Raw genomic sequence first — 16,762 nt, 5'->3', positions numbered from 1 at the left:
TGATACCCTGCAGTAAACTCAGTCAAGCCTTGCCCAGATTTCTGAACTATGAGATAATAACTGTGCATTGTTAAGCTGCAAAAAATAATTTTTTGATAAAGGCATTTTTGACCTTAAAAAATTATTTTTACATGTATGGTTACGTTTGCTGTAAGAGTGTCATGTGGAAAGCACGCAAGACACAAACAAATGCATCAATTCATTCAATAATTGTTCATTGATCCCCTCTTCAGTTAGGCCACTAGACTCCATGATGGCAGTAAGCCTGCTTTACCAGACTTTCATGTACAAATGTGTTCTACCCTTGCTGTGTGCCCAAATTTGCCTGAGGCATCAAGATATTTGACAGAGAAATCCCAGCCAGGGAGCTAACCCACATATGGCACAGCAGACCTCCTGTTTCTCCAGCTGCTCCCTGTAGCAGTATATTTTAGTCAATCCACCTGTTCTGCTCTCCCAACTCTTTCTCTCCCCCACTCTGAATCCTCTCATCTAACCATACTTTTGGTCTATACCCCAGTTCTTCTACTATATATATATATATATATATATATATATATATATATATATATATATGACACATTTCTACACAACCACAGTACAATAATCAAAATCAAGAAATCTGCTAATGTGATATTACTTTCTAATTCAGAATCCATTTCAATTTTGCCAATTGTGTCTATAATGTACTTTACAGAAATAATAACAGTTGTTGCTATCAGTATTATTTTGAACGAAGATGCAATATTAATTTAATGTTTTACATTTAGTTGTCATGTATCTGTTCTCCTTTAATCAAGGCAAATTCTCTATTTTACCTTTTCTTTCATGCCCTTGACATTTGTACAACATGGGCCATTTATATTGTAGAATATACCTTAATTTGGGTTTCTCTGAAGCTTTTTCATTGTTCAATTTTGGACAGGAATACCACAAGAATAATATTGTGCCTTCAATATATTATATATCTGAGGCACAAGATATATCAATTTCTTCCATTACTGGTGATGTTAAAACTCTGATCTCTTGGTTAAGGTGGTGTCTTCCAGTTTGGGAAGGTAACTTACAATAAAGAAATAACCACAGAGATGATTATAAATTATCAATGTGTCCTGCAAACTAAAACAGACAAGAAGGATGAGGATAGTTTTGGAAGGAAAAACTAACACAAGTAAGGACCTGAGTAGGAAAGAAATAAAAAAGTATTAATGAAAGAATGTTGTGCTTCTAGGTGGTAAGGAAAAGGCAGAGAAGAGTTGCTAAGAGAATTGTGAGTCATAGTATCATCCACCTTAATCATCATCTGCTAAAACTTAAATATTTAAAATTTACCTAGGCTAAAAAACATAGATCTTTCTATCTTTAGATAATAAAGCTTACATAAGACCAGAAACTTCTTGAAGATAATGATAATCCCTTAAACATTTTTATTTCCTACAAGTATCTGGCACATTTAAATTATGGTCTTTGAGCATTCATAATATTGTCTCAACCATACCTTTAATAGACTAGGTGCCTGCTCTTCTTGGTATATCTGTGTATATCTGTGAGTAGATGTATATCTGTGAGTAGATGACACAATCACAAATTTTAAAATTAGTAATACAATGTCTGACACAAATATAATCATTAAGGAGCACTGAACCATCATGACATTATAAGAGCAAAGTATGTAAGATTAAATGATCAAAATAAGCATAGAGCTTATTAGTGGCTACCTAACGTTCTGCCACTTACTGACTATGTAGCCTTAGTCAAGTTATTTGATTTCCTCAGACTTCAAAAATCCCATTAGGTAAAACAGAAATACTAATAATATTTTCTTTATAGAGTTGTTATGAGGATTAAACAAGTTAATACATGTAAGTACTTACAATAATAGCTTGCATATAGTAAAGTTTTAGATAAATATAACATGATTAAATATTATTTACAATTATGACAATGTTTACAATGCCACGATTCTTAACATTTTGACGAGTCAGAAAAAGTAACTAGATGTTAACTTTTCCTACGCTAAAATAAATGGATAAATAGTGAATTAAGATACAGTTGTTGACTGTGCCTCTAAATTAATTAGTACTTTCAAAGTACTAACTTTGAAAATGGATAGTCAACTAAAATATTCTTGCTGGCTCTGAAATGAAATATTCAGCAATGACAGTTCTCTTAATTTGAAACTCATGTTTTAAAGTAAATGTATTTTGGGCCTCCCCGGTGGCGCAGCGGTTGAGCGCTGGGTTGCGAAGCTGCCGGCGACCTCTGTGGCGCAGCGGTTCGATCCTCAGCTGCTCCCCGGCCACCGGAGGAGGGTCCCACATGGCGTGCAGACCTCTCCTGCCGCCCGCTGCTCCCCTCAGCGGTGTACTTCGGCCCTTCTGCCTGCTCTGCTCCCCGCTCTGGCTCTGGTGAATTCTCTCACCCTCCCGCGCTTCTGACTGTACCCAGTGCATGTATAATTAAAAAAAAAAAATGTGTTTTAAAAAAAAAAAAAATAAAGTAAATGTATTTTACAAAATGATGAGAGTCATTAGTAGAACAAAAAAAATGCCTTTAATAATTCAAGAAATATCTGGATAGCATTTTAAGGAAAAAAAAAACAATCTGGAATGACTTAAAAAACACAATCTTTGTCAGAATTATAAGACTTTGAAAATCCAGCTATTCCATCAATATAGCATTCCATTACTGTCCCTTGGGTAGTACTCACCTTACTACTACAGACAGAAGATATACACAATCTCTTTTAAATTACAGGCTATTTCATACTCTATATATTTCTTCTCTACCCCAGGAAATAAATAAACTTTTAAAATAAGTCAAATTCTTAGACTTAGACTTCAACATTCTAATCCAAGCTCCAAAAATGTGTCATTTCATGATAAAATTTGAACATCTATACAGAATAAAACTCTTATTTGGAGCTGAACTAATTAAAAGATATATATATATATATATATAGAATCAACAATCTATTTTTTGAAGGGATAGTCAGCTGCTCTACTTTCTCAGAAAAAACACTGGATTTATTTATACAAAAGCTACCTTATTTATTGGTCAGCATAAATAATGCCTACACAAATATCTCAAGCATTGTAATGCCTGCTTTTTATGAAGCCTACATTCTGGGTTTAAATGCAAGAGAAATGTCAAACTGTGAAAGTCAAAAGACTTTTATGACATTGTTCCAGCAGGGCATACAGAAGAGAGCTTTATCAAAGAACCACTGACAAGCTTTTAAAGAATAAAAAAAAAAAAATCAATCCATTTGCAACTAACATTTGGTAGAGAGAGAAAGCACTAGAAAAATCTTAAATGTACTTGTAAGCAAATAGCAAATTAAAAATCCTCTGGGAGTTGGGAAGACAAATAAGATGTGCCTCTAATGACGAAATTTTTGCAAGCACTCTATGGATGACTTATTTTATTTTTTATTCACTTACATAATTTTTACAATCAAGTTTTTATTTTTTCAATAGTTTATTTTTCTGTGTCTCTCCTCAGTGACTAAGAACATCTTTATATTTCATTGTTAAAAGCAACCATACTTTAAGATTTCCTTCCTATCCATATGTCTTTAATTCCAACTTTCTTGTTGAAGACTAATACATTATAGAATACAGAATCTGGATTTGAATACTGTAAAGATTTAAACTGGCTTGACATTTCTAAGAGCTAAGAGTAAATCTTCTAAATTCTTCAGCATTACAAGGTATTTCTTAGTTACAATTCAGGGTACTCCTATTTCTGTTTTTCAAATTCTAAACCAAACCACAGATTCAAGTTTTGTTTCCAGAAGTCATTTATTTTATACTCTTGTATAAAAGAGATCAAATGATTTCAGATCTCATTCAATAAACAGGTGAGGGTTTTTTTTTTTTTTTAAAGATTTATTTATTTATACAAGCACTGGATACAGTCAGAAGCGCGGGAGAGTGAGAGAATTCACCAGAGCCAGAGCAGGGAACAGAACAGTCAGACTGATGAAATACACTGCTGAGGGGAGCAGTGGGCACAGCTGGAGAGGTCTGTGCTCCAGGGATCGAACCCACGCTGCAGAGTCTGCAGGCAGCTTTGCAGCCCAGCGCTCAACCACTGCACCTCCAGGGGAGGCCCTACAGGTGAGGCCCTACAGGTGAGGTTTTGTTGAGATATTTTATCATAATGATTATTACCCTCTCTCTCACTGAGGAAGAACAAAATAAAAAATGAAATTTTACTTTGTGGGCTAAAATCAACTTAATATTGATTTACATTAAAGTCCTTCAATTTTATTGGAATTTGGAAGATAGAGTAGGAGGAAGGATGGAAACATTAATAAATTTTTCTCGATAGATTATGTCACAAATAGCTTTTCTCTGGATTTGTTAATGTTTGAAGATTTAAGTCTGTAAATACATTTAAGACTATACATACACTTGCTTGATTTTTTTCACTGTTTTCATAGACGGTAACATTCAATCTGGAAAAAAGTAAACATGCTTTCCAGATTTTGTAATTTTAAATTATTTCCAAGAAAACAATGTTAAAAAACATCAGAAATTTTGAGTATCCTAAAAAAATCATTTTCATCACAGGATCAAAACACAAGTAACCACTCAATGAGAAACGACCTTACACATGTGAAACTGGTCAATAGAAAGACCAAAAACAAGTACTGTAGTAACAAATACCTGAAGAGGTGTGAATAATGACCCTATGCATAAGCAGTGATATAAACCAACATATTCAATAAAAAAATAATATAATTAACTAACACAACTTAGGAACAGTTTAGTAAACATATCAATCTATATCACACTAGTAGCCTACCTGATTTCTTTCTAGGCATCATTTTCTAAGCATGACATATGACATACAGAAATATACTCTTTAGCATATTGGCAAGCCTACTTGATTTCTTCCTAGGCATCATTTTCTAGGCATGACATACAGAAATACACTCTTTAGCATATTGGCATGCTCCTTCGGGCATCACATACTAAGGTAAACACTATACAAAACATTGACTTTTTACTTCTTTTTGTCCAATTTAAGAATACATCAGTAAGCATTTCAGAACTGCTCATCATTTGTAACTATCGTGCAGTATAATTTTGATTATACCTATCAAGAAGTACTTATTAACGAGTTTTATTATATTTTATTGGGCTGAGCAATAAAATACTCTTACATATTTTTTTAGTATGTAGTCTACTTAGTACTACCTTCCACAAAAGACAAAGAAAAACATTATTTCTTGCTGTTTTTTAGGTGTTTATTTCCAAAACTTTGTAGATTAATTATACAACCAAGTTCAGTTCAATTTTGATCATGCACAACTGAGGGAGATATATTGTTAAATATCAGAAATATATTTCCCAAAGGAGCTAAAAGCAAAACACTATATCCTTGATGTTAATATATCTGATTCTAGATTACATGGGAGTAACACTTTTTAAGTTTATGAAGAAGCTAACTTTCCTAGTTTTTTATTGCAATAAGAATAAAATGTTTCTCTTCACTTCAGAAGGAGAATTATCAGCTAAGACTCAATTGCAGTAATTATTACTAATGAGAAAGCAAAGAACAGGAATAGTACTACTTGCTGACACATCACAGGTGGAGTGTGGGTTATTGGAAACAACAAAAATCACATTCCACTTAACCAACAAGCAAACTTGCTATGGAATTCTCTGAGAAATAATTCACTCATTGTGATCTTATTCATTCAAGTCTATACTTCTTAAGCTGAACTGTCAAATTTTATAGTTAAAGCTATACAATCATCTACCAAGCTGTCTTATTATCTTTAAAATTATATATATATATATTTCCCCTAAATAATTCATTTACTAATTAATTCAACTAGCTCTATTGATTTTCCATCATAGGCTAACATTTTCCAGTCTGAGCTAAAAAATGCAGAAGACAGTCACTGCCCTCAAAAGGCCTGTTATACTTTAGGAAATGGAAACACAACAGAACAACACCATGAGATAAGTACAATCATGCAAATAACATGCAACTGCACAAGTTATATAGAAAGTAGATAAGAAATGACATTTAATATTAGAAAAAAGGGGAGGATGTGAGGGAAATTTCTTAAAGGAGATGCACGGGAGCTGAGTTTTAGTGGGTAAATTATTGTTAGCCAGATAAAAGCATTTACGGGGAATGGTGCTGGGGATATTTCAGAAAAGAAAAAAGAAAACAAAAGAAAAAAAGAGAAACTTTAGTGAGGTGCTACAGGTTAGGAACAATTTCCAGGCTAAGGAGAAATAAAGTCCAATGCTCTGCAAATAGATCCTAAGTCAAAAGGAAAATTTCAGGTAGGGTGGAATATGGTGTTGATCATTTCTCCACACGAATCTCCTTTTATTATTAAGTCTAGGGCAAAACTCTTCATTTAAAGATGAAAATAAAAATATGAGTCTGGTTATCTATTTATGGATCTTAAAAAGGATAATTTAAAAAGGGACAAAAAATACAAATAGCAGGTGATTTCCCCAAATGTGGAAAGCTAGGCTGCATAAAAAAAACAGAAAAACAATTGCATGAAACAAATGAAAATAGCCAAGATCTTAAACAAGAAAATTAACTTTTATGAAGCAAAGGCACAAAGCAATGATAAATGTAAAACCTTATTGAAAATATAAGGAAAGAACAAGCGAACGGGAAATGTGAATTAGCAGAGGACAGACATAAAGTAGCAGAATCAATCAAAATGAAAGAAAGAATTTTGAAGAAGCAAAAAGTAGATAAGTATAAGTATGGAGGACAAAATAGATTCAACATATAAACAAATGGTGTTTCTGAAAAGAAAAACATAATAATAGAAATAGAAAATTAAATTATAATTTAAGACAAATTTCTCAAAAAACAAAAAAGAAAAAACTTGAATCTACCCATGTAAAGTTTCCCATGCTCCAGAGAATCTTGATACAGAATGTTCAATACCAGGATATAGGCTATTAAAAGTCACTGAACTTGAAATTAATAAAATAACAATTTGCAGATGTTAGATAAAAACTTTAGGTCACTTCTAAGGGGCAGAAATTCAGATTGACTTCAGACATCCCTACAGAAACATTTAATTAAAATATATATATAGTGATAAACTTCTAAAAATTCCTTAAAAGAGGTGATCCAATAATTTTATTTCTACCCAAACTACTGAAGGCAAAAAAGCAAGGGAAAAAACACTTTAAAACAAGAAAGTCAGGTGAACACTAATTATATTTTATTATTAAAATAAATATGGAGCTCAGGGAATAGAAGATAATTTAAATGTTTCTACATGTTCCCATGCCTCAGAAGTGGCAAATAACAAACACTAGGAGAGAAGTATGAGGGAAAAGGTATAAAAATGCTGATTGTGGGCCTCCCCTGGTGGCACAGCGGTTGAGTGCTGGGTTGCGAGGCTGCCCGCAGCCTCTGCAGCGCCAGTTCCATCCCCGGCCAACGGCGAGGGTCCCACCAAAAAAAAAAAAAAAGCTTATTATTTCAATTAAAATAGCAGAAGGTCAAATGATAACATTTAAAGCCAATCAAGAGAAACAATATAAATACTGATGACAGGTAGATATTAAGGTATAACACTTAGCAGAATAAATAAGGATGTAGTGTAGTAATAAAAGCCATAATTGAAGAAGTAATATAACTATAAATTTGAACATATCAAAGAAGTAGCAGCTAAATACAAGTAAATACTACAAAAAATGCAAAAAGAATGAGACTTGAAAATTTAGTTATGGTGAGAGATTCAACAGATCCCACCTATAACTAGTAAACAAAAAATAAGTAAGGCCGGAAGAACTGAGAGCTCTAATAATACTTACCTGGTAGGGGAGATACCACAATCACAAAGGTTGTTTTTCCAACCCCGTTGCACTCGGATATGCAGACACTCATGATTTCCCCAATGTGGAAAGCTAGGCTGCATAATTTGTGGTAGTGGTGGGATGTGTTCATGCTCTCCCCTGGCAGAAAAAAACAAACAAACAAACAAAAAACAAGAAAATTGGGAAGAATAAACCTAAATTAACAGGTTTATGGATGTTTATATTCTTCTAATATATAATATACTTTTCCTTTTATGTCAATGTACTACTTAGAAAAACCAATCAGAGTTGCAACCCAAATGCCCAAAAATAGATGACTGGATCAAGAAGATGTGGTACATATACACCATGGAATATTACTCAGCATTCAAAAAAGATAAGCACATGCAATTTGCAGCAACATGGATGGCGCTGGAAGGGATCATGCTCAGCAAAATAAGCCAAAAAGAAAAAGAAAAATACCGGATGGTCTCACTCATAGCAGGAATCTAGAAAACTTAAATAAGGGACCAGGAAAATGAATAACTATAAGAAAGTGAAAATCAGAATCAACAAAAAACTATGAAACAGAGACACTTTTGGGGCGGTGGGGGGTGGGAGGGGAGGGATTGGGATCAGAAAGGGGGGGTTGCAACTGTATGGGGAATATAAAAATAAAATTTATTATTTAAAAAAATAAAAATAAAAATGAAAGAAAAAAGAAAAAAGTAAAAAACAAGGAAAAAAAACAATCAGAGGTTTGGTCACAAATAGAAAAGAGATTATATAGCATTTTTCTAGTCATAAGTCATTATCATTAGAAAAAACTTTTCTACTTGGAAGTTAAGAAAAATAAGTAGTGCTGATAATGGTCATATCAAAAAGGAAATTTTAAAAGATATAATAACTTTTATAGAAAACAATGAAAGGGAGAACTTTTCAGTCTATTATCTCCAAGAAATGGAAAAAGTTATTCAGAGGAAAAAAACCTATCACTTTGAATGTCTTCATTACTAAAGTAGAATTATAAATATATATATATATATATTCATAGTTAGAAATTAAAAATATTTGGGGAAGGATAAAAGATTGAAAATGAAGATAGGAGAGAGTGGAAACTGGAGACATGGGTGGATGAATTGTATGAAGCATTCAACTTTATTCTATAAACTTGGGAGGTAAAATTGAAAATGACTTCAGAATAATAAAAACGGTTGAAACAGTTGCAATACAGTGGGAAATGGTGAAGCCTTCAGATCAGAGGAAATGCAGTGTGTCCCCTACAGATTTTTTTTTCCTAACCTGTGGTGTGCTAGCCGCAATTGCTAAGTATTCGGCCTTGGTTACCCACCCAAAAATCATTATCTCCATTGTTCCTAACTAGAGTATAGAGCTGCCAAGTCTGCCTGTTTAGGCCTCACACTATAAAGAGGTTCCTCATAAAAGGACTATGACTAGACCTCATGCATGAGTCTTCTCCTGACCTCATCAAAAAAAAAAGAACTATGAATCATTTTCCACCATATTGCAGTGAAGTTTTTTTATTCTACTAACTTTGCTATAACAAAATTCAAATTAATGGAAGTAAACTTTTTTTTTTAACAGGGTTAGGTTTTTGTTGTTTTTTTTTTTCTTTTTGCAATATTTCAAAATATTGATGTAAGTGAAATATTTCCAATAACAAAACCTAGGTATGACTTCTCCTGAAATATTACAATATATTTAGCATTCAATTCAAATACCTTAATATTTTTTAGAATATAATTAACTTTATATATGTTAATATATGTAAATAATATTTGTATATTTCCCAGTATAAAAAAGCTTCTCAAAATTAAAAATTAACTATCAGTGAAGGTGTACAATGTCACAATGAAGACTATCAGATGTGCCAATAATTTTTATTGAAAATGAGAAACTGAAGCAAGTAAGCGTTGACATTCTAACTTTTCCTAGAAAAGATGGGTATCATAGCAATTTAATAAATCTGATTTAGGTCTCTATTTATTGTGAATAAACCTCCATAATTTTCATCTTATTTTTTACTATTTTTTGGTTTACAGAATTTACATAGAATGGATTTTTAAATATAATTTTCATTATTGAGAAGTGTAATATACCAAAAATTTTAAAACTTGCTTCAGGAAGGGCCTCTCTGGTGGCCTAGGGTTAAGTCTCAGTGCCATCACTGCTACAGACTGGGTTTGATCCCTGGCCAGGGAATTGGGCCACATATGGCAGCAGACCTCTCCTGTCTTGCCTGCTGCTCCCCTTATCAGTGTATTTCAGTAAATCCACGTGTTCTGCTCCCTACTCTGTTTCTGGTGGATCTTCTTAACCCTGCATCTCTGGCCTACACCCCAGTTCTTCTAGGCAATAAATAAAAAGATCTTTTAAAAAAATAAAATTTGCTTGAGGAAGAAGCAACTTATTTTTTTAAAAAGATTTATTTATTTATACAAGCACTGGCTACAGTCAGAAGCGCGGGAGGGTGAGAGAATTCACCAGAGCCAGAGCGGAGAACAGAGCAGGCAGAAGGACTGAAGTACACTGCTGAAGTATACAGGGGAGCAGCGGGCAAGCCAGGAGAGGTCTGTGCGCCATGTGGGACTCTCTTCAGTGGCTGGAGATCGAATCGGCGCTGCAGAGGCTGCGGGCAGCTTTGCAACACAGCGCTCAACCGCTGCACCACTTGGGAGGCCCAGAAGCAACTTCTTGACTTGATGTTACCCAGTAACAGAATTTGAATTTGATTCAGGTATGCACCCCTGTGACAATACTAATGAGGAAGTCTATCATGGTCTCTCCTCTCCCTTTCCTTTGTTTTAAGCAAAGACAAATGCAATTTCTGGCAAGTGTGGGGTGGGAGCTGTTCTTCTCTATGGAAAAAAATGTTTTTGTTTTTTTTCCTCTCAAAACTATCATCTTTAAATGCTTAAATCAACCAATCCCAGAACTGGCCTCCTTCCCATATAGGTTCTATATACCTCCATCTTCCCCTCCCTCTGAAATGGGGTTTAAATTTAGTAAGATTAAAAAGAAAAGTAAGATAGGTAGCAAGGTATAACATTGGAAAGGTGAAAGGGTACAAAGGGAGGGAGGAAGAGAGGAATGGACACTCTCCTAACAAAACAATGGAAGGGAATTATACTTTAATAAGGTAAGAAAAGTAAGAAAAGGACTTATGTCTTGTTGCTTATTTAAAGGTTAGAGGGCCCTGAAGTTCTCCTACCCTATTCCAACTTCCATTTTATGAAGGAGAAACTATTATAGATGTAAACATTTGGCTAAGATCCAGAGAGAGGATTTCAAAGGTTAAGAAACTGGGAGCAGGGGAGAGGACAAGAGAACAAAACTAAAGAAAAGATGTTCCTGGGCTTCCTCAGTGGCGCAGCAGGTTGAGCAGAGTGCTGTGAAGCTGTCTGCAGCCTCCACGTGTGGGTTCCATCCTCGGCCAGTGGCGAGAATCCCACATGGCATAGCAGACTTCTCCTATTGTGCCTGCTGCTCCCCTCAGCAGTGTATTTAGGTCCTCTGCCTGTTCTGCTCCCCGCTCTGTATCTGGTGAATCCTCTCACCTCCTGCACCTCTGGCCTATATCCCAGCTCTTGTATTAAAATAAATAAATCTTAAAAAAAAAAAGTTCCTGACATACAGAAGTAGTAGTTACTACTTATTGAAGATTACCAGAGGCTAAACAGTATTCTATGCACTTTACTTGTTTTCATTTAATCCTCACAGTCACAATGTAAAGATGCTCCTAACTCTCCCTATTTTAAAACTCAGATAAGGGAAGCTGCCCAAGATTACACAGGTAATTTTGAGGTGAAGTTAGCATTTAAGCACTGGCAGCCTTACCCAAAGTAAATGCATATATTTATCTACTCTTTATCCTCAAAAATCTAAATAGTTTATGCAAAGAAAAGCATGGCTGCTCATTTGTCTAGTTTCTATCAAATCACCAGACTTAGCATTTAGATATGCATTGGTCCAATATGAGGTCCAATGTGTCTGAATTGAGATGTGCTGTAAGTGTACAATACAAAGCAGATTGAGGAGATTTAATCTGAAAAAATAATGTAAAACATGCCACTACTATTTTTATATTAATGTCATGTTGAAATGGTAATATTTTGGAAATACTGGGTTAAATTAAATATAATGTAAAAATTAATTTCATCTGTTTCTCTTTTCGATGTGGCTACCAGAAACTTAAATGACAAATATGGCTCACATTATTCCTATTGGAAAGTGCTGATTTAGACAATGCCTTAATAACTGATAAGAATTCAAATATCTGATGAACACCAAAACACAAATTGTTGGCTCCTTTCTGTAGTACAATAAATGATATTTTTGGTGGAAGAATGCTTGATTACAGAAAATCTCCAATACATGTCAACATATTTTGAGAGATCAATTAATCCAAATATAGTTTAGCTAACTGTCCCTGAGATACAAAATATTTTAGAAATACCAGTAGCATTTCTTCAAGTTGTCAACCTCAATGGTTATAAAACAGTATATTTAACATTGAAATATTTTAATCCTCTACTCACTTTATTTATATGGTGAATATTTGCTTTTTCCCCTAAATTTATATGTTCTGTCTGAAATAAATTTTATATTTTTATAGACATCTGCTTCACTGTTACAAACATATCTGGTTGTCATGGGAATTACTGACATAGATTTGGACAAAAAAAGAAAATCTATTTGAAAAGACAATTTTTCACTGGCTATTTTAATATCATTTGTAATAATTTAGAAGTGTATACCTTTAACATTATACCTTAGTTTTCAACTTTTTTTCAAAAATGTCAAAATCTGTCTTCGCTGACAAAAGCATGTCTAATCAGGATCAGGTTGCTTCCAATTCTAAGTTAATACTGACCCCTATAGGTTATTATGTCCTAATCTATATTTCTGGCATACTCCTACAGAACATATGGTGAAATATTTGAAAATGTTTACATTTAGGATTTAATTAATTAATTACTTTCTCTCCTTGTATTCTACAACATGAACTTTGCACAAAACTTATTCATACTTTAATACAATTTATTTTGAGGGTCTATGATATTATACTCCACATTAGTTTGTCTTGGTCTAATTATAGTAGGGGAATTAAGGAGCATAATTTCTAATTTATGGCTAACTTGATTGTTTTCATAAAAATATATTCTCATAATATTTCATTTATATAATCCATTGAGAAATTAACTTTTAAATTGTTTAGAGATGTGTGTAAATGCAGGAAGGACTTGGGACCAAAGGTAAATCTGATTTCAGCTAACCTTGGTGGACAAAGTGATTCTAGGTTAAAAGAGAATTTTTAATGTAATGTGCAGATTAGAAGTATTTCTGTGTGGATATGGATTAGGAATTTAGGGAGGGCAAAAGGTTACAGACTCCTGAGTTCTGGGCACACACATTTCCAGCAACAGGTAGTAAGGAAGGAACCTCTTGTTGAAAACTACTAGATACTACAGAAAGCAGCATAGCAGCAGCAACCAATATACCAGGGAAACTGTCATGATGATAAATGGCAAGAGGAACTCCATACACCCCCTACATGAACCACTGAACTGGTATCTTCCCAGTTCATACTTTGCAGAGATACTAGAAAAAGATCTAGCATCTCTGCTTAAGAAAAGTTAAAACCACTTAAGAAAAGAGTTAAAACTATACCAATTTTCAGGAAACAATACTGGAGCATTTCAGGACTAAGCTTGAGAAATTTCCAAAAGCTAAAATGCTATGAAATCCAGGTTTTTTGATTCCGTATTACTCTATAATAATAAGCCTTGATTGAAAAAAAAAAAAAGTAGGGCATAAATATGTGTTATAATGAATTTTTAAAAATAATCTTTTATTACTCACACCTCTTCTGGAGGAACACTATCAGTCATGAATATGTTGTATGAGTTCAATATGAAGCTTGAGCTAGCTATTCCTGTTTGTTGTAAACTTTTATTTTAAAATAATCGGAGGCCTCCCAGGTGGTGTAGCAGGTTGAGCACAGTGCCGTGAAGCTGTGTGCAGCCTCTGCAGCGCAGGTAGGTTTGATTCCCAGTCGGCCAGGGAGATTCCCACATGGCATGGCAGACCTCTCCTATAGTGCCCACTGCTCCCCTCAGCAGTGTATTTTGGTTGTGGGCCTGTTCTGCTCCCTGCTCTGTCTCTGGTGAATCCTCTCACCCTTCCATGCCAATGGCCTGTACCCCAGCTCTTGTATAAAAATAAATAAATCATTAAAAATAAATAAAATAATCAGAGAATTAGGCATAACAGGATTGACTTTTTAACAACCAGACAGTAATTTCCAGAGTAGTATAAAGCAGAGAAAAGTTATGATCCTTCTTTTGACAACTCAGGAATGGATGCCATAGAAAACAGAAAGCTAAGTACTTCCTTTTATACTGAAGTTATGGGATTAGTGCCAAGAAGATAAGTTCTAAAACCAAAATTATTACTTGGGACATTGAGTCATAATAGTTAAACGAATGCCACTCAATAAGCCTGTATTAAATTCTGGGAATGTTACTCATGGGAACTATATAGGCCTATTTTTTATGAATTTTTATTCATAAAAATATGAATGATTAAAATTTTTATTGTTACAGGACAGTGTGGTAACCCTGTCTTACATTTTCCTTGGACTAAAATGTTCACAACTTCCTCTATTGGATACTTTAATTTTTTGTTGATCCACATGGGAAAATGAACCCAAGCTACTTTCTGAGGAAAACCTTAAGCCTTCCTACATAGTATTCCAAAATTTTCTGAGGATACTACTGTGCATGTCTATTCTAATTTGTGTCTTGGTCTAACTTTTGAAATTCCCTAAGAGGCTATTAATTTTTCATAACATTAATTTGAATGCTAAATTTTACGTCCCATCCTTCATTTGCAAATAGTGTACTCTGATCCTTGCCAAAGAAGATAACCTTAACCTCTTTAAGGCCAATGCACTGATCAAAGGCTGTTATGAAAAAAGATATTTTAGGAGTATTGCCAGAGGGTTATGCGGTTCATCCTTTCTTCATCAGTATTTCTAAACTACACTAGCATGTTTCAAGGAAAAGAAAAAAAGGCTTTTCAAAGTCAACTTTTAAGTTTAGAAAACGTAAGGGCCATGAATTCTTATACTTCAAAACATTAATTTTCAGCATTAATCACAAAAATATAAAATGCAACGCCACCCAAAACTACTTGAAATCTTTCATGAGATAGTTCCCCCCCAAAAAAATTATTATATTATTATTAGAAACATATTCTGATGCTTTTAGATATTATCCACTCAAAATATTATGAGGTTGGTCCTTGAACCCGGTCACATCATGAGATAACAGATTAATAGTTTCTTACTCCCTTTGGTTCCACATTAAGGTCTGTAACTCTCATCACTTCCTTTTTCCATATCTTCCACTATAACTGCAAAGTAAGTTACTTTAACTTTTGTATCTCATGAGCTCATGATTTCAATTTGGCATTTTAAAGTAGTGAGAGGTAACATTTCAAACCTCAAATTCAACCTGTTCACATTAAATCCATTATCTTCATCTAGTCCTATTGTTACAGGGCAGAGAGAGGGGCAGCCCAAACCCCGCAAACCTGCCTATTCTAAATGGGTTCTGTCATCCGCCGCATTAACACAAAACATATGAGACTTTAATGGGAAGGAACTTTAATACAATTTGGAAACAATACAGGAAAGGAAAAGAATCTAGTTTCTAAATCAAGAACCCAACGTTACCCATCCCCTCCTGGGTAAAACTCCATCCAAATGGGATTGGCCCAGAGCAAGGCCCCAAAGCCTGCCGCAAGTCCAAAGCATCTTCCAGTGGGGACCCACAGAAAAGGGTCAGAAACAACCAGACAAGTCTGGAAGGAAAAGAGCAAAATCAACATCAAGATAAAAGCTGCCATTGTCACTTCCCCTCGGGTCTCTCACCCACATCTGTGTCACCCAGTCCGTGACCAAAAGAGAAGCGCAGTTTCTTCTCGTATCTCTAGGCTCCATGCACCTCCTCCAGGTCTCCTGGCTCCATCCTGCTTCCTTCCTTCCTCAGTCTCCTCTGCAGCCTCTTCTCGCCCTGCTCAGCTCCACCCTCCCTTGGGTGGGGCAGGGAACCTGGAACCTCCCCCTTTCCTGGGGACCACCCTGTTACACTCTCCCTTCCTTTTTATTACTATCCGTTAGTGCTCACAATTCTCCCAGATCCCTAGGTGTTACCGCTCCTTCATTAGTTTGCAGATTTCACCAAAAAACTTTCATATTATTAGTTACTGTAATAACTATTCCTAGTTATTACTCGTCCTCCAGAATTTCTGCAGGGACAAATTACAATAATCAAGAACTGGGACTTTTATATGACTATATTCTCCAAGGATGTTCATTATCACCTAAACAGGGTTCCAAATGTCCCAACAGCTTGTGACATTCAACAAAGCATGTTTGAGTTTTTATAATGAGTGGGTCTTCACATGGAACTAATGAAAAACTTATTGTGCAAACTTTTTTAAACATCTCAATAGGACAAGAAATTAAAATGTGCTAAGAAATTCAAGTGATAAAAAAGCCTCTTTCACTCAAATGTGTATGAAAATATTTCAATAAAGCTTGCTGAGAAAGTTAAAGGGTGGGGGGGGGAGACGCAAAAGTGGAAAAATGAGCAAAAATGAGGCAGGACGAAGAATACCAAGAAAGAAAAAGCAATTTCCGCAAAAGGCTTAAGAGCAGTTCCCATGATACAGGAGGGCAAAACATCAACCACCACCTACACGCTATCCTCTACTAACACCCCAATTCAAATAAGTAGTAATAAATGTGTGTTTGTCTCACAGCGTTTTCTTAATTTGGCAAACTACGGTCAGTCCCGCATTAGCCAGGCGCTTTCAACACGCAGTATTTGAAGATTCCTTCCCGGGAACTGGCGTCCCGCGGGCGCGCATGC

At 34.8% G+C, this 16,762-nt stretch overlaps 1 long non-coding RNA gene and 1 pseudogene across 1 annotated transcript; one reads left to right on the top strand and one right to left on the bottom strand.

Moving 5' to 3' along the window:
- Positions 1-1,482: 1,482 nt before the first annotated feature.
- Positions 1,483-16,738, bottom strand: LOC129146234 (uncharacterized). The gene is made up of 3 exons (XR_008552767.1): positions 16,651-16,738; positions 7,821-7,961; positions 1,483-1,562 (listed from the first exon to the last, which is right to left on the bottom strand). It is a non-coding gene; the product is annotated as an uncharacterized LOC129146234 (long non-coding RNA).
- On the top strand, positions 7,813-7,964 carry LOC119253651 (U1 spliceosomal RNA; annotated as a pseudogene).
- Positions 16,739-16,762: the final 24 nt, after the last annotated feature.

The sequence above is a fragment of the Talpa occidentalis genome, unplaced genomic scaffold (assembly GCF_014898055.3).
Source record: "Talpa occidentalis isolate TD23 unplaced genomic scaffold, MPIMG_talOcc4v2.1 talOcc4.2, whole genome shotgun sequence".
Classification (NCBI taxonomy): domain Eukaryota; kingdom Metazoa; phylum Chordata; class Mammalia; order Eulipotyphla; family Talpidae; genus Talpa; species Talpa occidentalis.
This window is presented reverse-complemented; position numbering and strand designations above follow the sequence as displayed.